Raw genomic sequence first — 25,923 nt, forward strand, 5'->3', positions numbered from 1 at the left:
TCTCCCGCGTGACAGGCGGGGATACTCACCACTATACTAACGAGGATTTGCCATTGTGGTTTCCTTTAAGTGACGCATCGGATTTTTCTATAAGATCCAATCTATGTTTCATCCCTCCTTGCTTATTGCAACCCCAGATAGTTTTATTGTTCGTGAATGATAATAAAAAAAATGCACATATATATATATAACCCCCCCCCCAAAAAAAAAAAAAATTAGACTCTTTCACTTCAATGCTCTTTATATTAACCCTCGCCGCTGGTGGTATTATACAATTTTCCTTTTTGACTCCCCGCCTACCATACCCCATAACATTTTTATTTTAAATTTGATTTTTATTAAGAAGAAAAACGAAGGTTTTACATTATATACGAAACAGAAGAAAAAATCAACAAGAAACTATACATAAGAAAGAATAAACAGAAGAACATTGCTCCATACTATATTCAAGATGTGAGGTTAGCCCATGCAAAATAAAGAGGAATTATGTACGAAAACCAAGAGCAGGGCCCACATGAGCTTCCCACGCACTCTTTATCTAGACCAGGGGTGCCCAGTATGTCGATTGCAATCTACCGGTCGATCGCAAAGGACGTATGGGTCGATCGCAGGATGCAGCCAGGGATCCCTGGTGTCTGCTTGTTCACAGTGCAGGCTGAGAGTCGGCTCTCAGCCTGCACTGTGAACAAGCACCCCGGACACTTGCAGGCCAGGCAGCAGCAGCTCCGGGGGATGACACGCTCCCCACTCTTAGGGATGGAGGGGGCCAGAAAGTGTGAGCACCCCTGGTCTAGATCATAGTAGAGAGGCCAAGTAGGATCAGGAGCAAATAGGGAAAGGGAGAGATCCAGGAGGGGGAGAGAGGAGGGGAGGGAGGAAGTAAAAATAAAAGTTCGTTAATGGTCAGACAAAGTGCGGATTTCCACTGACGAGCGATCATGGATCGAGCTGCCAGCACTATCTGACCCAACACAACTTGCGTGCCTGAGGGGAAAAGACCAGTATCCAAGAAGCAAAGAGCCAGACCAGGAGAGGGGTGTATAACAAGACCAGCCATGGAGGACATAAAGTTAAATACTGCTACCCAAAAGGCTAAGACCGGAGGGAACTCCCACCACAAATGTATAAAGACCCTACGTGACCGCATCCCCTCCAGCAGAGTTTCAAAAAGGAGGGGTCTATGTGCACCAGCCGGCTAGGGGTCCTATACCAGCGCAGCATTATCTTTAAGGCCGTCTCCCAGTGCAGCGCTCCCCTAGAGACACGTTTGACAAACCCACTAGCCTCATACCAGTCCGTCAGAGGAATGAGTCTGGAAGATCCGTTTCCCATCAGAGCAGATGAAAAGGCTTGACCCGCTCAGTGGGAACAGAAAGAAAGCCGTAAAACGCAGAGGTCCCCCCTTTAACAGGCAAGGATCAATTCCACAATTTTAGAGCAAGTCTGGGGAAGACTAATCTCGAGGGTTCGTGGGTCTGAAAAAGGTGACGCAATTGTAGAAATGTAAAAAAGTCAGTTTTGGGGAGGTTAAACTAATTTTTTAGCATGGAGAACGATTTGAGCCCCTCTTCAGAAAACAGATGGGCAATCTTATGTAGGCCCCTAGACACCCAGCCACGCAGTCTCAACTGAGGATGGAATGCGGTCACGTACAGTAATGGCATTTTGGTCAAAGGGGCCAGGTCCTCCAAAGAAGTGTTAGACAAGAAATATCACCATGCAACTGTGGAGGCCCCAGTGCTCAACAAAGGAAGGTGTGCAGTAGTGCGGCCCAGATCTCTAGGGCGTAGGATACTCCAAAGCGGGGCATCCAACAAACTCTTCTCAATCTCTGCCCAACGCCACTTAGAGGTCTCATCCCATCCAACCTTAAGTTGCTCAAGGATAGACGCCATGTAGTACTTCCTAACATCTGAACACCTGCTCCCCCGCTGGTCCAAGGTCTGGTCATCACTTTAAATCAGACCCAAGACTTCTTACCCTCCCATATGAAGTTGGAAACTATACTTTGAAGTTTGGGGAAGTATAAGAAGTCAGGGACTACCCCATAACCTTTTTATATTTAGATTCACAGATCCATATGAGACCTTAATGTTTGCGGGAAAAATTGTTCTTCATAATGGTATCATTCTGTATAATGTACTGGGAAGACAGAAAAAAATCCTGAATATGGTGGAATGGGGTGACACCTGTATTCTATGTTTTGGTACAATTCCGGGGATACCGTATTTATTTAGTTTTAATCTACATTTTAACCCCTTAACAAAAAAGCCAAAAATTTTTTTCTTAAAGTCACCATATTCTGACACCCATGACTTTCTTATATTTTTGTGTACAGGGTTGTATAGCGCACCTTTTTTTGTGGGGTCAGGTGTTTTTTTGGTCGGGCACAAAGTTGGACTTGCAGGACTTTGTAAAAAGATAAAATGGGAGAGACACCGAGCGCCAATATAGTGTAGTAATTATAAACACTCTTGGTGATGATATGTAGTTATTGTCTTACCTATTGGTGTTGTGAAATAGTCACAACTCCATATGAGCATATAAAAGGTGTTATAGCAGCAGCTCTTTCCCTTACACTGTGAAACAGCGTGATACAATGATAGGTGATTCCTCAGGCAAGCCCGACAGGAGTGGAGGGGTAGGGAGTAAGCGCGCACACCAAAGTATGGTCTTGAACAGTTTATTAAACACGAGGGCGGCATCTGCCCTTTCTTCAGTGTGATACAAACTATAAAAAGAACAGTCCAATATGGTAGCAACATATTAAAATCAATCAATATATACAAATTTCCATCGTTAGCCAATGTGATCATCCAAAATCATATAGATACTGACACATGCACTAAAGGTTTCAATATTACCAACAAATAGTTTAAAAGGTGCTTGGCTTATCACAATAATAGTTACTCTTAAATCAAATGATCCTGAGTAAAGCAGAATACAGAATACAGTGCTGTAGCAAAAGATGCTTACTAATCCAAATAGTATTTACTATTAAAGCAAAAAGGGCCGGGGTACAATAAAAAACAGGGCTGTAGTAAAGCCTTACACCTTTAAACTATTTGTTGGTAATATTGAAACCTTTAGTGCATCTGTCAGGGCTCCTAGGAACCTATCTATAAACATAGTGTAGAACACTGTCAGGGCTCCTAGGAACCTATCTATAATACATAGTGTAGAACACTGTCAGGACTCCTAGGAACCAATCTATAAAACATAGTGTATAACACTGTCAGGGCTCCTAGGAACCTATCTATAAAACATAGTGTATAACACTGTCAGGGCTCCTAGGAACCTATCTATAAAACATAGTGTAGAATACTGTCAGGGCTCCTAGGAACCTATCTATAAAACATAGTGTATAACACTGTCAGGTCTCCTAGGAACCTATCTATAAAACATAGTGTATAACACTGTCAGGACTCCTAGGAACCTATCTATAAAACATAGTGTATAACACTGTCAGGGCTCCTAGGAACCTATCTATAAAACATAGTGTATAACACTGTCAGGGCTCCTAGGAACCTATCTATAAAACATAGTGTAGAATACTGTCAGGGCTCCTAGGAACCTATCTATAATACATAGTGTAGAATACTGTCAGGACTCCTAGGAACCTATCTATAAAACATAGTGTATAACACTGTCAGGGCTCCTAGGAACCTATCTATAAAACATAGTGTATAACACTGTCAGGGCTCCTAGGAACCTATCTATAAAACATAGTGTAGAACACTGTCAGGGCTCCTAGGAACCTATCTATAAAACATAGTGTATAACACTGTCAGGGCTCCTAGGAACCTATCTATAAAACATAGTGTAGAATACTGTCAGGGCTCCTAGGAACCTATCTATAAAACATAGTGTATAACACTGTCAGGGCTCCTAGGAACCTATCTATAAAACATAGTGTATAACACTGTCAGGGCTCCTAGGAACCTATCTATAAAACATAGTGTAGAATACTGTCAGGGCTCCTAGGAACCTATCTATAAAACATAGTGTATAACACTGTCAGGTCTCCTAGGAACCTATCTATAAAACATAGTGTATAACACTGTCAGGACTCCTAGGAACCTATCTATAAAACATAGTGTATAACACTGTCAGGGCTCCTAGGAACCTATCTATAAAACATAGTGTATAACACTGTCAGGGCTCCTAGGAACCTATCTATAAAACATAGTGTAGAATACTGTCAGGGCTCCTAGGAACCTATCTATAATACATAGTGTAGAATACTGTCAGGACTCCTAGGAACCTATCTATAAAACATAGTGTATAACACTGTCAGGGCTCCTAGGAACCTATCTATAAAACATAGTGTATAACACTGTCAGGGCTCCTAGGAACCTATCTATAAAACATAGTGTAGAACACTGTCAGGGCTCCTAGGAACCTATCTATAAAACATAGTGTAGAACACTGTCAGGTCTCCTAGGAACCTATCTATAATACATAGTGTAGAACACTGTCAGGGCTCCTAGGAACCTATCTATAAAACATAGTGTAGAATACTGTCAGGGCTCCTAGGAAGCTATCTATAATACATAGTGTAGAATACTGTCAGGGCTCCTAGGAACCTATCTATAAAACATAGTGTAGAACACTGTCAGGACTCCTAGGAACCTATCTATAATACATAGTGTAGAATACTGTCAGGGCTCCTAGGAACCTATCTATAAAACATAGTGTAGAACACTGTCAGGGCTCCTAGGAACCTATCTATAATACATAGTGTAGAATACTGTCAGGGCTCCTAGGAAGCTATCTATAAAACATAGTGTAGAATACTGTCAGGACTCCTAGGAACCTATCTATAAAACATAGTGTAGAACACTGTCAGGACTCCTAGGAACCTATCTATAATACATAGTGTAGAATACTGTCAGGGCTCCTAGGAACCTATCTATAAAACATAGTGTAGAACACTGTCAGGGCTCCTAGGAACCTATCTATAATACATAGTATAGAACATTGTCAGGACTCCTAGGAACCTAGTTATAAAGCACTTTCATACACTATGGGTCTATGTTTTACATCCCTGGTATAGAAGATAGACCAATGTCCCCAGTAATATGAGTCAGGAAACATACACATGGAACTTTCTGTCTGTAGTGTTTATTATATTCGTCTAACACATGAAGGGTCCGTGATGAGTAATAGAAATCCCTGCAGCCCATATGGAGGCCGAGGCTCATCATCAATGGACTGTCCAAAACGAAAATGGGCACAATGAACAGTGGGGCCTATGACAAATAAGAATGTTGCCTATTAGTTTAACCTCATTCCTTTATTTGATTTTCTTTGGTTGCATAAAAACCCTTTAAAAAAATGCAGTAGCCCGGCTAGCTCAGTCGGTAGAGCATGAGACTCTTAATCTCAGGGTCGTGGGTTCGAGCCCCACGTTGGGCGACTAATATTTTTGTTTTCATTTGGTAGAAGTATTTGTATACAAAGAGAAGCAGAGCCCATCTGAAAAATGTGTAGAGTTAGGAAAAGCCTACACCATTGTATTGTACCAGAGGATCAGACGTCTTCTATCCCAACCTGTACTGCTGACGCTCTGACTGTTGTCACATGACTGACCACTGTGTTACTTCGAGTACACAGGAAACATTCTCCAGCCTGTACACAAGAGGATCAGCTAACAGATACCAGAGGACCAGACAGTCTTCTATCTCACATCCCTTTTAATATATTACTCTATAGTATTATAAGAGAAAAATGCTTCTTTCTTCCGGCCCTTTTTCTCCCCTCCCTGCTAAACTAACATTTTCTCTGAAATCTCTGCTTAAAAGGATCATATATAAACTTGTAGCTTAAAAGGGTTTTCTGAGAAAAAAAGTGTTGGTTTTATTTTTTTAATGTCTGTTATAGCTGTTAATGGGTTAAGAAATTCACCCATATACAGTGGCATAACTGAAAGGCAGGGCCCCGTGGCAAACTTTTGTTGTTGGCTTTAAGGGATTTTCTGAGCAAAAAATATTAATAACCTCCCCAATAGAAAGGTCATCAATATCAGATTAGTGGGGCTTCAACACCAAGCACCCCCATTGATCAGCTGATCTCAGCAGCTAATACACAGAGAATGGATCAGGAAGCAGATAGCGCCATTCTCTGCACAGTGGCTGTATCGGGTACTGCAGGTCCGGTCCCATTCATTTGTATGGAAGCTGAGTTGCAGTGACTCAGTTCAGCCACTACACAGAGAACAGAGGTGTCTTCTTCCTGATTTATTCTTTGTCATGAGCCGCTGCTGAGAACAGCTATTGAAATGGGGTGTTGGATGATTTAAGATAGGTAGTGGTGGAGGGGCTTAATAAGTATAACAATCAGCCTAAGGTTAGGTGACTTTGGCCGAGACTCCCATCGCATGATCAAGGATCATCGTATCATCCTGTGACTCCATCACCCATCATTGTATCAGCCATGTAAGTGAAAGGTCATCACGACCGAGACTTCTAGTTGCAAAAAAGTCAAACGTTGATCGCAACGAGACTCCATTCACTAATGTGAGTGAAGGAGCAGCACAAAGACACGACAAGCTTTGGTTGTCGCTGCCAATGTTGTTATACGACCCTAGTCCATATGTTGTTTGTTGCATTGTATTCGCTGCTTTGTATTTATATGTCCTAGTTGTCTTATTTAACTTTAACTTTTTGTCTTCTTATTTTATAAAGACAACTTTTTATGTAGCACCATTGTTTTACTCATATATTTTAAAAAGTAAATTAAGACTTGTTTCTGCCCGGTTTCGAACCGGGGACCTTTCGCGTGTGAGGCGAACGTGATAACCACTACACTACAGAAACTGCCTTGTCTATGGTTGGTGGCTACACAAGCTGGGGCAATAACCCAACACTGCCTGTCATTTCAGTTATTGTTCTTTAAAGCAATCGTAGCAGTCTAGATAGATGGATATGAAAAAAAATCTTAATACAGAAAAATGCTTCTTTCTCCACTTACGGAACTCTTCCCGGCTGCATATAGTCCGTTTTGTTGTTTACATTAGAGTCAGTGGGAACGGTCACAGACTATAATCTCTTGAAGCGGCCGCAGTCCCATAGAAATTGACCATGTGCCAGTCATGCAAGCGCACTGGTGCTCCATTCACTAGGAGGCTTTAGGGGGACTTTTACCCAATGTTTGGACACTTAAACTATGGATAGGGGATAAGTGTTTATAATGGTGCAAACCCTTCCATTCCCAACATCCACTGTAATAGTATGGCAGATGTTCAGGATCTGAACAGCCATCATAGCCACTGGGTCTCTGCTGTATTATACAGCAGAGACTCAGCACTAATGCCCAGGATCAGTGCCCGTACGGATTGCAAGCATTGACCCCTGCTGTTCTGTTCGGTCAAAAATGACCGAATTCGAAATTTGATAGTTTTTAAAATATTCATTATGCGGTTCTGAAACTTGTGGTTCATTGACTTTTCCTCATTTGAGGGGTTCTTACTAATAGCCGTTTTTATTTATTTTTTGCTTACTTTTTGCTCCACGTCTTTTTTTTACACTTGTACTGTTCGGTCAAAAATGACCGAGAGCCTTTTATACTAATCTCCAGCCATTTTTTGAAAAAAATAAAGAAGTTATAATCTCATTTTGGTCTATATAGTTCATCTACTACTATTTATCAATTTATCTACGTCCTTACAGAGTTACACATACATACATTTTCAAATTATGATACTGTAGATCAGGGGTGCCCAGTACGTCGATCGCAATCTACCAGTCGATCGCAAAGGAAATATAGGTCAATCGTGTGACCCGCTTCTGTCCTGTGTGTCTCGGCGGCGGAGCGGAGGGAAGTGTTCCCTCTGCTATGCCGCCGAGACACACGGGACAGAAGCAGAAGCAGCTCCGGGGGATGATGCGCTTCCCGCTCTCCAGTCAGTCGCGGGCAGGAGCCTTCCAGGCTGGGGGTCTGTGCTGTGGGCACTGGCAGTGGTGTTGGCTCTATGCTGGGTGCCCGGGCAGTGCCATTTTGGCTACAGAGTGAACACCGTAAAAATGAAGCCTATAAGAAAGTGGCACTAATGCAGTTATTTTTCAATTCCACCCCATTCCGAATTTTTTTTCCAGCTTCCCAATACATTGTGCAGATTAATAAATGGTAGCATCATGAACAAAAATGTAATCCGCAATCATTATGATCTCATATAGCTCTGAGAGCGGTAAAATAAGAAAGTTATGGGGTTTGGAAGGGGGGAGTCAAAAACGAAAAATCAAAAAATGTCGTCAAAGGGAAGGGGTTAAAGAATAATTGAAATGACAATACCCCAGCTTGTGTAGTCACCTAACATCAATAAGTCAGTTTCTGTAGTGTAGAGGTTAACACGTTCGCCTCACATGTGAAAGGTCCCCGGTTTGAAACCAGGCAGAAACATAAATATTTTATTTTTTCCCTGTAACTTTTTTTTTTTCAAGACGTATGAGTGTCAGACATATCTGCCTATTGAAGGCATCCAGGAAAATAAAAGTAAAAAATAAATAAAAAGTTTCTAAAAGTATTTAAAAAGCCCCCCAAAAAATATCAAAAATTCAAATAGAAATAAATGGAGAAAGAAGCATTTTTCTACAATAAGATTTTTTTTCCATATCTATCTAGGCTGTTACTGTTGGCCAAATGGCTGATTTTTCAACACTTTGCCTCCTAGATAAAGGGATCAAACCATCAGACCTTTCCCAAAATGGAATCAATAAAAAAGAAATCTTGCCCCACATAAAAAGCCATTCTGAGAATGTTGTAGGCTCTGCAGGGGGCATCACCAGTGTATTGAGAGTCAGACATGACACAAAGGTAACTCTCCATGGGTGGTCACCACCAGGGGCAGAGGTCATTCAGCTAAGATGTAAGTGACAAACAAAGCTCCCCCCTACTCTGTACTGTTCCCGCTGTGGCAGACAATACGCTAATTGAGCCATACATTTTCATGGGGAAAAGGCCAATACATTCAGGTGACCCATCTGTGTTACTGGTTTAAAATGCTTGACCCTGGTGTCAGACTCTCCCACTCCCAAACCCATATATTTTTCCATACTCGGAGCCATATGAGGTGTTAATGTTTGTGGAATAAATTGTTCTTCATTATGGAATCATTTATTATTCTGTACAAAGTATTGGGAAGCTGGAAAAAAAATTCAGAATGGGGTGGAATTGGAAAAAAACTGCATTTGTGCCACTTTCTTACGGGCTTCATTTTTACAGCATTCATTCTACAGACAAAATGACAAGTCACCTGTATTCTACCCTGTTTCCCCCGAAAATAAGGCAGTTTCTTATAATTAATTATCTAACGAAATATATGACCTTTCTTATTTTCGGGGGAAGTCTTATGCAGCGGCTGGAGCGGTGAAAAATCGGCAGTCATGCTGATGCTTCCTTAGCGGAGCGCCGGCACGACTGCCGGTTGTATGTGATCCAGAAGGTGAAGGGGGGGTGTCTTATTTTCGGGGAAACAGGGTATGTTGCGGTACAATTCCAGGGATACCAAATTGATATAGTTTTATTTACATTTTAACCCCTTAACAATAATGGAAAACTTACCTTTCCTATATTTCCATGTATGGGGATGCCTAGGGCCTCTTTTTTGGGGGGTCAGGTGTTCTTACTAACCTCAGAGCTTTACCAAGCCTAGATTATTTATGAAAGATTTTCTGACGCTTATAACTGGCTTTGCTTTAAAGTGGTTTTCCTAGCTAAAAATATGGATGACCTATTTTAAAGATACGTCACTAAAATCAAATTGGTGGGGGTCTGACACCCAACATCCCATTTAAATAGCTGTTCTCAGCAGCTCGTGACAGAGAATGGATCAGGAAGAAGACAGCTCTGTTCTCTGTGTAGTGGCTGAACTGAGTCACTGCAACTTAGCTTCCATACAAATGAATAAGAGTTAACCTGCAGTACCTGATATAGCCACTATGCAGAGAACGGCGCTATCTGCTTCCTGATCCATTCTCTGTGTATTAGCTGCTGAGATCAGCTGATCAGTGGGGGTGCTTGGTGTTGCAGCCCCACTAATATGATATTGTGACTCTTTTATAGGAGAGGTTATTAATAATTTTGCCTGGAAAACCTCTTAAAGTCATCAACAAATTCAATGACCAGATCCATGTTACACTGGGAGACACTGGTGCACCAATATAGATAATGGAGCAACATTAAAGGGAACATGACAGGTCTGCCAAACCACTAATAATGCTGTGTATGGGTAATAGGAGCAAAAACGATAAAGTAATGCAGAGACAATCATCTATTTATACAAATCAGCCTTCAAGTGCACTGGAGGCGGGGCTGACTTGCCAGCTTTACCTATAGACACCTGTAAGTGCTTCAGCACTCCCCCGGACTTGTAGAGTAACAACACCCCTGTAGCTGTGAGTAACATGTTCACCCTCTGTGCGTGTTACAGCTGTCTATAAGCAAATCTCCCAAATCTGTCCCACCCCTGATGCACTTGCTATATGATTTACATATCTATAAAAGGAACATTATCTCTGCCTTGGGTCATGGGTTGGCAACCACAAAGCCACATCTCTGCTCCATTCCCTGAGCAGTGGACACACTATGATTGATGGCCTATCCTTAAGATCAATATTAGATTTGTGGGGGTCCAACACCCAGGGCCCCTGCAGATCACCCTGAAGAGCCACGCTGCTCACACACCGTACAAGCTGTAGTCTATGGGGCAATGCTGTAGTATGTATACTCACCGCTAAAATCTCCTTTAAAGGGGCTCTATCAGCAAAATCATGCTGCTAGAGCCCCACATATGCGTGCATAGCCTTTAAAAAGGCTATTCAGGCACTGTAAAAGTTAAATTAAACTACCTCCCCGTTTTAAAATAATAACTTAGAAAAGAATCTTCTCTACTTACGGAACGTGCACCCTGGGCGGGCATTCAGGGTGCGCCGTCTTCTTCTTCCCCGCCTCTTCTTCCTCTGTCGTCTTCGGTCCCGTCCTCCTCCGGCGCTTGCTCGCGGACACTGATAAAAAAAAAATAGCCCGGGCGCATGCGCAGTAGCCGTAGTAGAAGCCGCGTGCTACTGCGCATGCGCCCGGGCTGTTTTTTTTTATCAGTGTCCGCGAGCAAGCGCCGGAGGAGGACGGGACCGAAGACGACAGAGGAAGAAGAGGCGGGGAAGAAGAAGACGGCGCACCCTGAATGCCCGCCCAGGGTGCACGTTCCGTAAGTAGAGAAGATTCTTTTCTAAGTTATTATTTTAAAACGGGGGGGGTAGTTTAATTTAACTTTTACAGTGCCTGAATAGCCTTTTTAAAGGCTATGCACGCATATGTGGGGCTCTAGCAGCATGATTTTGCTGATAGAGCCCCTTTAATGTCTATGACTGATGGCTGGTAACAGATGATCATCTATAATAAGTGTCCGGCCACATATGTGTCTCTATCCAACATGAACTAGAAGCCAAGTGCATGGAAGTTTCTGTAGTGTAGTGGTTATCACGTTCATCTAACACGCGAAAGGTCCCCGGTTCGAAACCGGACAGAAACACATCTTCTCTTTTGCTTTGATATTGAATCAGTCGTAGCCCAGAATAGTAATCTATATGGATTATAAGAGAATACAATAAAGAGCATATATAATGATTACATTTATACATTTCCTTATACTTTATTAAGGGAGATCTCTCCATATCATGCATAACTTATTGGTGGTATGGACGACTTCCTTAATCAAAGTAGGGGGAGGGGTCCTCACTCAATTAGGAGTGATATGGGAGAGCGCACCCTTAATAAACTATAGGTAGGGCAAGGGGGGGGGGGGGACCATCACTCAGGGGGCACTATTACTGTAATATTACCTGTGTGTGGGGATGGACTATCACCTGTGGAGGCCATTACTAGGAGCACAGTAATAGTGACCCCTACAGATAATAGTTAGAGATGAGCGAATAGTATCCGAAACTTCAGTTTCATATACCTCGCTCCCATAGGAATGCATGGGAGCGGCAGTACAGCAAGGGGTTAAGCGGCCGGTGCGGCCGGCCGGCGCTTAACCCCTTTCTGTATGGCCGCTCCCATGCATTCCTATGGGAGCGAGGTATTCTAAATTCTAGTTTAGAATACTATTTGCTCATCTCTAATAATATTACCTGCGTCTGTGAGGGATTGTATTAAGTGTCGGGGGCACTACAGCAGTAATAGTGTCCCCCTACAGGTAATAGCAACAATATTATTAACTGGGGGAGCATTATTAAAGTAACAGTGCCCCCCCCCCCCCCCCCCCAGTTCATAACATTACCTGTGTGTGAGGGGACTGTTATTAACTGTGGTGGCATTTTGTTTAACCTTAATATTCCCCACCCCCCTATAGGTAATGTTATTAACTGGGGGACGCTATCGCTGTAATAGTGCCCCCCCCCCTTCCCACACACACATAATATAACTTTGCCTGTGAGTGGCGGAGCTATTACCTGTGGAGGACACTACTAGGGCTCTAATGCAGTAATAGTGCACTCCATATAGTTAATAACATTACCTGTGTGCGCGGAGGGAGACTATTACTTGTTGGGATGGGGGGGGGGGGGGCGGCAAAATTACTGTAATGGAGCCCTAGTAGTGCCCCCCACTGGTAATATTGCTAGCAGGCCTCCATTACAGTTATAGTGCCCTAACATTACCTGTGGGGTGGCTGCTATTACCTGTGTAAGGAGGGGGAGGCTATTGCTGTATAAGAGCCCTAGTAGTGCCCCCTACAGGTGATAATCCCCCACCATACTGTTACTATAATTACAATTCCATTATACTTACCTGCTTACTAATGCAGCTCCGGGGATCTGTTCTTGTACACCGGGTATATGCATCTTCTATTCTGCTCCCAGGGCCCGGTGACACCGTAGTGAAGGCTCCTGGAGCAGAACAGAATATGTGTCAGAAGCTGCATTAGTGCGCAGGTAGGTGGTGAGTGATCTGCTGGTATAGTCTCTATAACAGGTCTTGTGGACACTTACCACGTGACGGATGATACTCCTATACTGTTTCACAGACTATCAGATGACACCTAATAGCATACAGAGGTCCCCAATGTACCGGCCCGGTATCAAGTGATCCAAGGCTCGGTACTGGTCCGCGGCCTGGTCATTGGAGACCTCTGATGTATATGGTAGAGAGTCTGTGAAATCAGTTATATCTCGTATCTTGGATATTATAAAATCTACAAATGTATTTTTGGTGTCCAATGAAAGAGGAGATTCTGACACTGAGGTTACAGTGATGTCTATGTGACAGGTAATTTATGAAATGCAGATATTCTATAGAGTGCCCGGTGTTTTTAGGAAATGTATGAAGTGGGAGACTCGTTCCGTACTTTGCCTAGGCATTGTATAGGATACTTAGCATTCTATAGAGTGCCAAATGCTATTTAGGCCAAGTATCAACCCCCTCCCCAAATGAGCTGCTCTGTGAAGTGCATGAAATGTAATGAAGTCTATGACGTAATACTGGATAGTACTGACGCCTTCTTTAAAGGGATTCTACCATTAAAATCACATTTTTTCTCGTTCACACATAGGAATAGCCTTAAGAAAGTCTATTCTTCTCCTACCTTTAGCTTTCTTCTCAGCGCCGCCGTTCCGTAGAAATCTCGGTTTTCGTCTGTATTCAAATGAGTTCTCTCGCAGCACTGGGGGCGGGCCCCAGCGCTCAAACAGCACTGGGGGCGTCCCTAATGCTGCGAAAGAACTCTCCAGTGACGCCTCCATCTTCTTCAGGAACGGCCTCTCTGCGCGTCTTCTTCCAGAGCTGGTGGTCAAACTCATAGGCCTTGGGCAGAGCCGACTGTGCAAGGCCACAAGAAAATGGCCGTTTACTTACTGTTTAAACAGCCATTTTTCATGTGGCTGCGGGCATGGCCAGTCTGGCCTAGAAGTTTGAACCCAGATCTGGAAGAAGACGTGCAGAGAGGCCATTCCTGAAGAAGATGGAGGCGGCACTGGAGATTTCTCTCGCAGCATTGGGGACTCCCCCCGTGCTGTTTGAGTGCTGAGGACTACCCCCAGTGCTGCGAGAGAACTCATATGCATACAGACGAAAACCGTGATTTCTACCAAACAGCGCCGTCGAGAAGACATCTAAAGGTAGGAGAATTCCTACCTGTGAATGAGAAAAAAAATTTGATTTTAATGGTAGAATCCCTTTAACAGGATAAATGAGTTTACTTTTGTTTCCTACAATCATCACATCATAGCGATTCAGTAACCAATAGTCCCTGGGTTTCTTCTTAGTGGTCATTTTTTGGCGTTTTTGGACATCATTGATTAACTTCTGGTAAGTAGAAACTGAGTCATCATCATCATCATCATCAGCAGCAGCAGCCTGTGCTGTACTCATAGGAAACAATAGGAGAGGAGTGCACAATATATCGTGCACCAGTCTAATCTAATTAGCATATGAGTGAAAACGGACTTACTCAGAAACCACTGAGGCAATCTACATACTAAAGGTAGGTGTGGAATAGACTTTCTAAAGCCTATACAAAGATGTGATTAGTTAAAAATGACTTTTCCTAGTGATAGAGCCCCTTTAAGCAAATTCTGTTTTTGGCAGCGTTCCCTCGAATTTTGGACAGTTCCTTGTCGAATCGCTGTTTCTTGTCCTTCTCCAACCCTCCAGCTTGCTCCTCCTCCCCTTCCCACATTTTAATGGACATTCTTTCATGAACAAAACCGTACTAAGTCGAATTTCAAACGCTTGAGTCAACGGCAGAGCAAAGAAAACCATCGGGTTCATGCTCGAAGCGAAGTGCGCTCACGAGATCATTGTAGATGCTGCTGAACGAAGTGTAAGCCTTAAGCAACAGCAGAGACAGACCGTTGTATCGTGCGGAAGCGGCAGCGGCTTCATGCTAGAAGAGAAGCGCGTGATCATAGGAGATGATGATGACGCTGCTGCTGCTAGTGCCTTGCCGAGGAGCCAAAGAAGTTAAGCAAGAACGAAGGTCATCTACTAGTTCATGCTAGAAGCGAAGCGAAGTGCGCGATCATCGGAGATGCTGCTGCTGCTAGTGCCTTGCCGAGGAGCCAAAGAAGCAAAGCGAGAATGAAGGTCACCTATTATCCCATACTTTGCCGCTTTCTCATTCGGCATTGTATAGAAGGCCTAGGCAATGTTTGAAATAACGAATCGTTTCATACATTGTGGCTAGTTTTAGGTATTCTATACAATGCCGGATTTCATACATTGCCGGTAACATCTATATTATTTCCTAAGATATCACTGATCGAAAATACAGTTGGGATTGGGATTTGTATGTCATATATATTGTACATCTGCATATACATCTCATAATCCCAAATGTGTTTACAATCAGTGATATCTCTGGAAGTAACAGACATCACTACAATCTTACGCAGGGTTCACACTAGCGCACGGACTCCGTTCTCAGGTTTCCGTCTTCTGCATGCAGAAGATGAAAAACCTGTCATGCCGGGTCCGGCCGTGAGCGCTGATCATTTTATGCTGCATGCCAGACTCCGTGTCCGTTTAAAAAAAAAAAAAAAAAGGTTTCTCCGCGGAGAGCATAAAACACTCACCGGCGCTCATGGCCGCACACCTTTCAAACCCATTCAAATGAATGGGATTGAAAGAGTCCTGCAGCTTTCCGTCTCCTGCTCTTTTTGGTGCAGGAAACGGAAACCTGCAGAACGGATTCCCGGGCGCAGATGTGAACGAGCCCTTACATGAAAGAAGAGCATCTATAATGCCGGTGTCTCCTTATGTTGTAAAGAAGACACCAATGTTTATTGAAACATTGACAGCCATTTAATCTTTAAAACATAAACCCAAAAGAGTCCAAAAATCATTGCAAAAGACATTACAAGCCAGTGAAGGTGACGCCAAGGACCGTACAATGCAAAGATGAAGGCTTCTCCTTAACTCTTTCTACACATATTTCGGATGGGCTCTGCTTCTATTCGTATCCAAATACTAAAACCAAATGAAAACAAAATCTTTAGTCCGCCCAACGTGGGGCTCGAACCCACGACCCTGAGATTAAGAGTCTCATGCTCTACCGACTGAGCTAGCCGGGCTACTGTACCCACTGGGAATTTTTTAAGTAATCCAATAATGTCCCAGCTTTCCCAGTGTCCTGAAAACTAGCTGTTTGTGTTATAACTTGGAAAGAGGTGCAAACCAAAGCTGGCCGAATGATCGCTGGGTAGAGGTCCCCCTAAAGCCTCCTAGTGAATGGAGCACCAGTGCACTTGTATGACTGGTATGGGATTAATTTCTATGGGACTGCGGCCGCTGCAAGAGATTATAGTCTGTGACCGTTCCCACTGACTCTGATGTAAACGACATAACGGTCTGTATGCAGCAGAGGAGAGACTGGTAAGTGGGGAAAGAAGCATTTTCTGCAATAAGATGTTTTTCTATCTATCTATCTATCTATCTATCTATCTATCTATCTATCTATCTATCTATCTATCTATCTATCTATCTATCTATCTATCTATCTATCTAGCCTGTTACTGTTGCTTTAAAGAACAATAATTGAAATGATAATGTTGGGTTATTGTCCCAGCTTGTGTAACAACCCAATGTAAACAAGGCAGTTTCTGTAGTGTAGTGGTTATCACGTTCGCCTCACACGCGAAAGGTCCCTGGTTCAAAACCGGGCAGAAACATGTTTGGGGTTTTTTTATCTAATTTTTCCTTTTAAAATACATAATAAATGTTCTAAAACGATAGTGCTATGTGAATAGGTGTCTTTATAAAATAAGAAAACAAAAAGTTACAGTTCAACAAAACAACTAGGACACATAAATAAATCACAAATGGGGCAGATTTAGCTGCAAAGACAATATATGGCCTAGGGCTGTACAATCACTTTGGCTACAACAACCACAGATCGTCGTGTCTTTGTGCCACTCCTCCACTCATGTTAGTGAATGGAGTCTCGTTGCGATCAATTTTTGACTTTTTTGCATCTAGAAGACTCGGTCGTGATGACCTTGGGCTGTAATGTGACGCCATTCACTAACATGGGTGATGGAGTCACAGGGTGACACGATGATCTCTAGTTATGCGATGGGAGTCTTGGCCAAAGTCACCATGTGACCTAACCTTAGGCTGATTGTTATACTTATTAAGCCTCACCATCATTTTTATAACCCAAAAATATACCAAAAAATGTGGTTAGACCTTCAGAGTTTTACCAAGCCTAGATCATTTATGAAAGATTTCGACGCTTATAACTGGCTTTGCTTTAAATGGATGACCTATGGATGACCTAGTCACTGAACTGAGTCAATGCACCCTAGTTTCCATACAAATGAATGGCAGCTGATCTGCAGTACCCGATATAGCCACTATGCAGGGAATGGCGCTATCTGCTTCCTGATCCATTCTCTGTGTATTAGCTACTGAGATCAGTTGATGAAAGGGGCTGCTTTGTGTTGCGGCCCCACTAATCTGATAATGTGACCTTTTATAGGAGAAGTTATTAATATTTTTGGCCTGGAAAACCCCTTAACCCCTGTTTTCCTTTAATGGTCCCTATCATAACAGACTTCTAATGGTAGTGTGAACCTTCCCTTAGGGTAAATTCACATGGAAGAATTGACCGCAATTTCTGCCCCTCATTAGTGGAAGATTCTGCCTCTCACTGTCTTCAATGGTGGGCAGAGCTCATAGCAGGACACTGAAACAAGAAGTGTCCTGCCCCATATGAGTGAGAAACCAATGACATAGGAGTTTCTGTAGTGTAGTGGTTATCACGTTCGCCTAACACGCGAAAGGTCCCCGGTTCGAGACCGGGCAGAAACACATTTTTCCTATTGCTTTAATTTTGAATCAGTCGTAGCCCAGAATAGTAATCTATATGGATTATAAGAGAATACAATAAAGTGCATATTTAATGATTACATTTATACATTTCCTTATACTTTTATTAAGGCAGATCTCTCCATATCATGCATAACTTATTGGTGGTATGGACGACTTAATCAAAGTAGGGGGAAGGGGCCCTCACTCAATGAGGGGGATATGTAGAGAGTTCCCTTAATAGATTATAGGTAGGGCAGTGGGGACCATCACTGTAATAGAGCCCTAGTAGTACGCCACAGAGGTACCCCCCCCATACTACTAGGGCTCTATTAAAATAATAGTGCCCCCCACAGGTAATAGTTCCCCCACACACATAGGTAATGTTATTAACTGTGGGGGGCACTATTACTGTATTAGAGCCCTAGTGGTGCACCCCACATTCAATAGCCCTCTCACTAGGGCACTATTACAGTAATAGTCCCCTCCCCCATTAATAACCTTACCTGTGTGTGTGGAGGAGACTATTACCTGTGGGGGGTGCTATTACTCTAATACAGCCCTATTAGTGCTGGGGAGCTTTTACCTATAGAGGGCACTACTAGGGCTGTAGCAAAACATTTATTTAATCTTTAAAACATAAACCCATAAGAGTCCAAAAATCATTGCAAAAGACATTGCACACCAGTGAAGGTGACGCTAAGGACCGTTTTTCTACACATTTTTCACATGGGCTTTGCTTCTATTCAAATACAAATGATCCAAATGAAAACAAAGATGTTAGTCCAACCAACGTGGGGCTCGAATCCACAACCCTGAGAGTAAGAGTCTCATGCTCTACCAACTGAGCTAGGCGGGTTACCTTGTTTTTGGTGTAGAGTATTCAGGCAATGAAATATAATCAAATTCAGGAAAAGGGTTAAACTATTAATAGATATTCTTATCTCTCATAGGCCCCACTGTCCATTGTGCCCATCTTTGGTTTGGACAGTCCATTGATAATAATAATAATAATAATAATAATAATAATAATAATAATAATAATAATAATAATAATAATAATAATTTGTATTTATATAACGCCAATATATTCCGCAACGCTGTACAATTTGTAGGGTTCAAATACAGACAGGAAGATACATTACAAAGAAAGTCATTTCACACAATGGGACTGAGGGCCCTGCTCGCAAGAGCTTACAATCTATGAGGTAGAGGGGGTGACACAAGAGGTAGCAGGGGCGGCATTGCTTATACAGAGGTCAGACACTTTTGTAATAGAGGTGACTGTCATTACATAAACATAAAACTTTATGAGCCGTCGACAGTCGTGTCCTTTAACATGTGGATGGAGCTTGGACCTATAAAGTTACCCTGAGATGACATCATATCATGTGGGGAAATGTGGTAGCGGGGACAGAGAAGGATTAATATTAAGGACTCTTATTACGGTAAGGAAGGGTGTACATTAGGCATTGTGATAGGCTTGTCTGAAAAGATACGTCTTTAGTTTGCGTTTGAAACTGTAGAAATTGGGAGTTAATCTGATTGTCTGGGGTAAAGCATTCCAGAGAAGTGGTGCAGCTCGGGAGAAGTCTTGTATACGAGCGTGGGAGGTTCTGATAATAGAGGATGTAAGTGTTAGGTCATTGAGTGAGCGGAGAACACGGGTTGGGCGGTAGACAGAGATGAGGGAGGAAATGTAGGGAGGTGCGGCATTATGGAGAGCCTTGTGGATGAGAGTGATAACTTTATATTTTATTCTATAATGAATAGGCAGCCAATGTAGCGACTGGCACAGACCAGAGGCATCGCTGTAGTGTCTAGCCTGATAGATGAGCCTGGCCGCTGCATTCAGAATAGATTGTAGAGGGGAGAGTTTAGTGAGGGGAAGACCGATTAGTAAGGAGTTACAGTAGTCAAGGCGAGAATGAATCAGAGAGACAATAAGTGTCTTTAGTGTATCTCTGGTGAGGAAAGGGCGTATTCTGGAGATGTTTTTGAGGTGGAGGTGACATGAATGTGCGAGTGATTCAGTATGAGGAGTGAAGGAAAGGTCTGCGTCAAACATGACCCCGAGGCAGCGGGCCTGCTGCCTAGGAGTTATAGTAAGGCCTGAGACTGAAATGGATATATCAGGGACAGATCTATTGGATGGTGGAAACAGTAGTAGTTCAGTCTTAGAGAGATTTAGTTTTAGATAGAGTGAGGACATGATATTTGAGACAGCAAAGAGCCAGTTGCTGGTGTTCTGTATGAGTATGGGAAGATTCCAGAAGAGAGAGAGAGGTTAAATATTTTAGTAAGGTAAGTAGTGACAGCAGGTGACAGAGATTGGAGAAGGTGTGAGGGGAAGGGGTCACTACTGCAGGTTCTAGGGCGAGATGAAGAAAGCAGTTGGGAGACTTCCTCTTCTGTAACAAGTTCAAAAGATGAGAATGGACAGTCTGAAGTGCGGTTGGTGAGGGGATCAATGCCACCTGGGGCTTGGGTAGTAATTTCCTGACGGATCTTATCAATTTTATCATGCAAATAAGTGGCAAGGTCAATGCCATGTATAAGATGCACTTTGGTTAAGATGCACCCTGCATCCCATAATGCTTCCCATATGCTATATCTACTTATATAGGAAAGCAGAGCTTCAGAACTAGCACTAATTTAAGTTGTTAACTAATTAATCTACAAACTGTGACACATGAGGAGACTGGTAGTGTGGATCTAAGTAAACACTTGGTCAGGATCAGCCATAAAATCAGTGAGGATCAAAAGACTGACACTAGTACAGATAAGAACACATGGAAATGCAAATATGCAGCCTGGATGAAATGCTAGAATGTAGTTCAGTGATCAAGCAGAGGTGGATGAAATAGATGATCATATACCATTCAGTATTACAGCAGATGAATGAAGGGAGATGCAGAATCAGGACCAGGGTTGGACTGGGGTGCCTAGGGCCCACCAGTGGGATTATTTCCAGAGGCCCACCCTACTGCCATATGTAATATTGCCCGTCCAGTTTTTGCCATTATACACATTTAAAGTGCATTTTCACGCACAATACAGTGTGCAAAACAGCTATGGCTACACTACTACTTCCTTCATGTAACCAAAGATCGCAGTGTCCCTTTGGGACTCTTTCACATTAGTGAATGGAGTCGCATTGGGTCCCTCAGTTATACAGGTCCACCATGGGACCAGAATGACGGAGAGGTGGACTATCAAAATGGTGGTTACACACAGACAGTGGCAGACCTCATTAACATAATGAAGTCCGCCAGGTGTCAGCCATTTTCAGGCATTGTCAGGCAGATAAGGGTATGTTCACACATCAGTATGCCATCCGTCCGTTTGAATTCAGTTTGACACTTCAAAACGGACTGAGGCACATACTGATTGTATACTGATAGCAAACGCTCTCCGACCCCTAGAGGACAGATAAGGGGATTAAAAGTAGCAATTGTAAACAGAGTAGAGATCAGTATGTGTATCAGTCCGTTTTGAAGTGTCAAACTGAATTCAAACGGACGGATGGCATACTGATGTGTGAATATACCCTAAGTCATCAGCGGTTTCTGAAACTTGGATATTGTTATGCTGGAGCTCTAGAAAAGGGCACCAGCATAACAATAGAGTGGGACATTATCTATGGGGTGGGTGGACTACTACTCTCAACAGTTCCAGGGTATCTGGAGCTGCTGGGAGTTGTAGTAATTGAAAGATTTGGGGGCATCTTTCGATTGTTCGCCTCAGACAGCGGGGGGATTAGGGGTGCTAGCAGTACCATTACAATAAATTACAACATTACAATAAATACAATGCAATGTGATATTTTGTGCAGTAATACTCACAGGAGACGTCTTCCCACATTTCCCGTCTCTTCCCTTTGGACCGCCATGACCACTTCTTCCAGCTGTGACTTGACTCTGTAAAGTTTGAAACACAGACATCTTTGACTCCTCACTTCTCCACACATCCAACCCCTAATATATATATATATATATATATATATATATATATATATATATATATATATATATATATATATATATCTCACAGTAGCCCCTGCAGCCTATATTATGCCCCACAGTGGCACAATAGACTGTGGGGCTTAATAGAGGTTGCAGGGGGGCCGCTGTGGGACATAATAGAGGTTACAGGGGCCACAGTGGACCCTTCAAGCTGTATTATGCCCCACAGTTGCACACCCATGAACTATTATTATACTCGGGCGTCTTTTCAGACCCTGAGTATAATAATCGGAGCCCCATGGGAGGTGAGGGAACATAATAAACACTGTTACTCACCTCTCCGGGATCCAATTTTACTCCTAGCAGGCTTTGGGCCTATATGGTAATGTGTCAGACGTCACGTGGTCTGGAATATTACCATATAGGCCCAAAGCCTGTGCTAGCAGTACCGTATAGGCCCAAAGCCTGTAGTAGCAGTAACAGCCTGTTACCATACAGGCCCAAAGCCTGTGCTCGCAGTAACAGGTTATTACTACTACTACTACCACAGGCTTCGGGCCTATATGTTACTGCTAGAACAGGCTTCGGGCCTATATGGTAATATTCCAGACCACGTGACGTCTGGGCATTACCATATAGCCCCGAAGCCAGCTAGGAGTAACATCGGGTCCCGGAGAGGTAAGTAACATTGTTTATTATGTTCTCTCACCTCCCCTGGGGCTCTGATTATTATACTCGAGGGTCTGAAAAGACCCCTGAGTATAATATTAGCGGCAGTGGGATCGCGGCCTGGCCCGGGCCTATTCACTACCGCCCGCCGCGGCCTAAAGTACAAGGGGAAGCGGGGGCGGCAGTGACCAGGTCCGGGTTAGTAAATAGGCTGCTGCCTGCTGGTAGATACTCCATAGATACAGTAGAAAAATCCCCCTAAAAAACGCAGACGCGTTTTCTTCTCTTTTTTTGATTTATTATTTACATCAAAGTTTTTGTCATTTTATGATGTGTTAACAATAAAAGTTATATTTTATACACAGTGAGCTGCCGGCGATTTTCCTCTTCTTCTACTGGATTCCGTTACGCTCAAGGAATAGAGCGTGCCGTGCACCCCGAATTTATTACTGCAAGCCGTTATTTCAATACACAAGGGTGAGCTGCAAACTTTCTTCTATTTTTGTGCACTCCATAGATACGCCTATTATAAAACAAAAAAAAGTTATTATACTTACCGACCGCGCGCTGCTGCTCCCGCTGCTGCCGCATCCTCTTCTCTCAGACATCTGTGTATCAGCGTAGGCGGCGTGATGCCTACGCTGATATGTAGATGGCTGAACAAGCGCAAGGAGAGCGGCAGCTCTCCTTGCGCTGGTTCTTGGGATTAGGGGAGGCGCCCTAAGCGCCTCCCCTAATCCTCCTCTGACATGGGCAGGGGCCCGATTGAAATGTCAGGGGCCCGATCCATCCCCATCAATGGGCTGGATCGGGATGGATCGGGCCCCTGCCTATGCTAAAATAAGCATCAGTATAGTCGGGGCCTGGGGGCCCATCGGGGGATTCCCCGGTGATCCGGCGGGCCAGTCCGACCCTGATCAGGACCCTTCATGTGTTAGACAAATATGATAAACACTACAGACAGAAAGTTCCATGTGTATGATTGCTGACTCATATTACTGGGGACATTGGGCTATCTTCTATACCAGGGATGTAATAGACAAACCCATAGTGTATGAAAGTGCTTTATAGATAGGTTCCTAGGAGCCCTGACAGTGTTCTACACTATGTTTTATAGATAGGTTCCTAGGAGCCCTGACAGTGTTCTACACTATGTTTTATAGATAGGTTCCTAGGAGCCCAGACAGTGTTCTACACTATGTTTTATAGATAGGTTCCTAGGAGCCCTGACAGTATTCTACACTATGTTTTATAGATAGGTTCCTAGGAGCCCTGACAGTGTTCTACACTATGTTTTATAGATAGGTTCCTTGGAGCCCTGACAGTGTTCTACACTATGTTTTATAGATAGGTTCCTAGGAGCCCTGACAGTATTCTACACTATGTTTTATAGATAGGTTCCTAGGAGCCCTGACAGTGTTCTACACAGTGGCGTAACTACCACCATAGCAGCAGAGGCAGCTGCCACAGGGCCCGGGACATTAGGGGCCTGGTGACAGCTACCCCTGCTACCCCCGCTCTTATCACAGACAAACTGTTGTATCTCCTATTCCCAGGAGCCCTGACAGTATTCTACACTATGTTTTATAGATAGGTTCCTAGGAGTCCTGACAGTGTTATACACTATGTTTTATAGATAAACCCATTTTTTCGGGCAGGACACAAAGACTTTCAAGTCCAACTTTGTGCCTGGGCCAAAAAAAAAATCACCTGATCCCACAAAAAAAGATGCCCTATAGATCCCTGTGCACAGAAATATAAGAAAGTTATGGGTGTCAGAATACGGTGACTTCAAGAAAAAAAATTTAGGCTTTTTGTTAAGGGGTTAAAATGTAAATTAAAACTAAATAAATTTGGTCTCCCCGGAATTGTACTGAAACATAGAATACAGGTTTCACCCCATTCTGATTTTTTTTCTATCTTCCCAGTACATTGTACAGAAAAATAAATGGTATCATTATGAGGAACAATTTTTCCTGCAAACCTTTAGGCTCTGTAAATGTAAATATAAAACGGGTATGGGGTATGGTAGGCGGGGAGTCAAAAACAAAAATCGTAAAATTCCACCAACGGGAAGGGGTTAATATAAAGAGCATTGAAGTAAAAGAGACCAATTTAATTTTTGGGGAGATGTATTATTATTGTTTTTATTATTATCATCATCATTAAGCTTTTTTCTTATACAGTAAAACTCCTCAGTTACAATTACCAAGGAGGGATCAAACGTAGATTGGATCTTGTTGAGAAATCTGATGCTTCCCTTAAAGAGCTATTGTTTGGCTGGTCCTCGTTAGTATAGTGGTGAGTATCCCCGCCTGTCATGCGGGAGACCGGGGTTCGATTCCCCGATGGGGAGGCTCAAATTTTTGTCAAGTTACAAAAATGACACAAAATAATTGAAGAAGAGGACAGAGTATAGAGAATAATCCTCTAACAAATCAAACATCAATCAAACGTAATAACTGCAGGAAGAGAACACACACTTATCAATATAACTTAAAGGGGTTGTCCAGGTTTAATTTTTTTATGACCTTTCCTCAGGATAAGCCCTAAATACTAGAGATGAGCGAACAGTGTTCTATCGAACACATGTTCGATCGGATATCAGGGTGTTCGCCATGTTCGAATCGAATCGAACACCACGTGGTAAAGTGCGCCAAAATTCGATTCCCCTCCCACCTTCCCTGGCGCCTTTTTTGCACCAATAACAGCGCAGGGGAGGTGGGACAGGAACTACGACACTGGGGGCATTGAAAAAAATTGGAAAAAGTCATTGGCTGCCGAAATCAGGTGACCTCCATTTTAGACGAATAGTGGATTTCAAATCCGGGTCATATGAGAATGTGAACTTTGTGACTATGAGACAGGGATAGCTGTACAGGCAGGGATAGCTAGGGATAACCTTTATTTAGGGGGGAATGTTATTAAAAATAACTTTTTGGGGCTCTATCGGGTGTGTAATTGTGATTTTTGTGAGATAAACTTTTTCCCATAGGGATGCATTGGCCAGCGCTGATTGGCCGAATTCCGTACTCTGGCCAATCAGTGCTGGCCAATGCATTCTATTAGCTTGATGAAGCAGAGTGTGCACAAGGGTTCAAGCGCACCCTCGGCTCTGATGTAGCAGAGCCGAGGCTGCACAAGGGTTCAAGCGCACCCTCGGCTCTGATGTAGGAGAGCCGAGGGTGCACTTGAACCCTTGTGCACCCTCAGCTCTGCTACATCAGAGCCGAGGGTGCGCTTGAACCCTTGTGCACACTCTGCTTCATCAAGCTAATAGAATGCATTGGCCAGCGCTGATTGGCCAATGTATTCTATTAGCCTGATGAAGTAGAGCTGAATGTGTGTGCTAAGCACACACATTCAGCTCTACTTCATCGGGCTAATAGAATGCATTGGCCAGCGCTGATTGGCCAGAGTACGGAACTCGACCAATCAGCGCTGGCTCTGCTGGAGGAGGCGGAGTCTAAGATCGCTCCACACCAGT

The 25,923-nt window shown here is 43.2% G+C and overlaps 7 non-coding genes across 7 annotated transcripts in view; 4 read left to right on the forward strand and 3 right to left on the reverse strand.

Moving 5' to 3' along the window:
* TRNAD-GUC (transfer RNA aspartic acid (anticodon GUC)) overlaps nucleotides 1-46 on the reverse strand; it is a 72-nt gene extending 26 nt beyond the window's left edge. Inside the window, exon 1 of the tRNA in view lies at nucleotides 1-46. This exon is cut by the window's left edge and continues 26 nt beyond it. This is a non-coding gene — a tRNA (tRNA-Asp).
* A 5,299-nt stretch (nucleotides 47-5,345) lies between these two features.
* TRNAK-CUU (transfer RNA lysine (anticodon CUU)) lies at nucleotides 5,346-5,418 on the forward strand. The gene has a single exon. It is a non-coding gene; the product is annotated as a tRNA-Lys (tRNA).
* A 1,327-nt stretch (nucleotides 5,419-6,745) lies between these two features.
* TRNAV-CAC (transfer RNA valine (anticodon CAC)) lies at nucleotides 6,746-6,818 on the reverse strand. The gene has a single exon. It is a non-coding gene; the product is annotated as a tRNA-Val (tRNA).
* A 9,176-nt stretch (nucleotides 6,819-15,994) lies between these two features.
* Nucleotides 15,995-16,067, reverse strand: TRNAK-CUU (transfer RNA lysine (anticodon CUU)). The gene has a single exon. It is a non-coding gene; the product is annotated as a tRNA-Lys (tRNA).
* A 524-nt stretch (nucleotides 16,068-16,591) lies between these two features.
* TRNAV-CAC (transfer RNA valine (anticodon CAC)) lies at nucleotides 16,592-16,664 on the forward strand. The gene has a single exon. It is a non-coding gene; the product is annotated as a tRNA-Val (tRNA).
* Nucleotides 16,665-17,732: 1,068 nt separating this feature from the next.
* Nucleotides 17,733-17,805, forward strand: TRNAV-AAC (transfer RNA valine (anticodon AAC)). The gene has a single exon. It is a non-coding gene; the product is annotated as a tRNA-Val (tRNA).
* A 6,915-nt stretch (nucleotides 17,806-24,720) lies between these two features.
* On the forward strand, nucleotides 24,721-24,792 carry TRNAD-GUC (transfer RNA aspartic acid (anticodon GUC)). Its single transcript has one exon. It is a non-coding gene; the product is annotated as a tRNA-Asp (tRNA).
* The last annotated feature ends 1,131 nt before the right edge of the window (nucleotides 24,793-25,923 follow it).

The sequence above is a fragment of the Leptodactylus fuscus genome, chromosome 5 (assembly GCF_031893055.1).
Source record: "Leptodactylus fuscus isolate aLepFus1 chromosome 5, aLepFus1.hap2, whole genome shotgun sequence".
Classification (NCBI taxonomy): Eukaryota; Metazoa; Chordata; class Amphibia; order Anura; family Leptodactylidae; genus Leptodactylus; species Leptodactylus fuscus.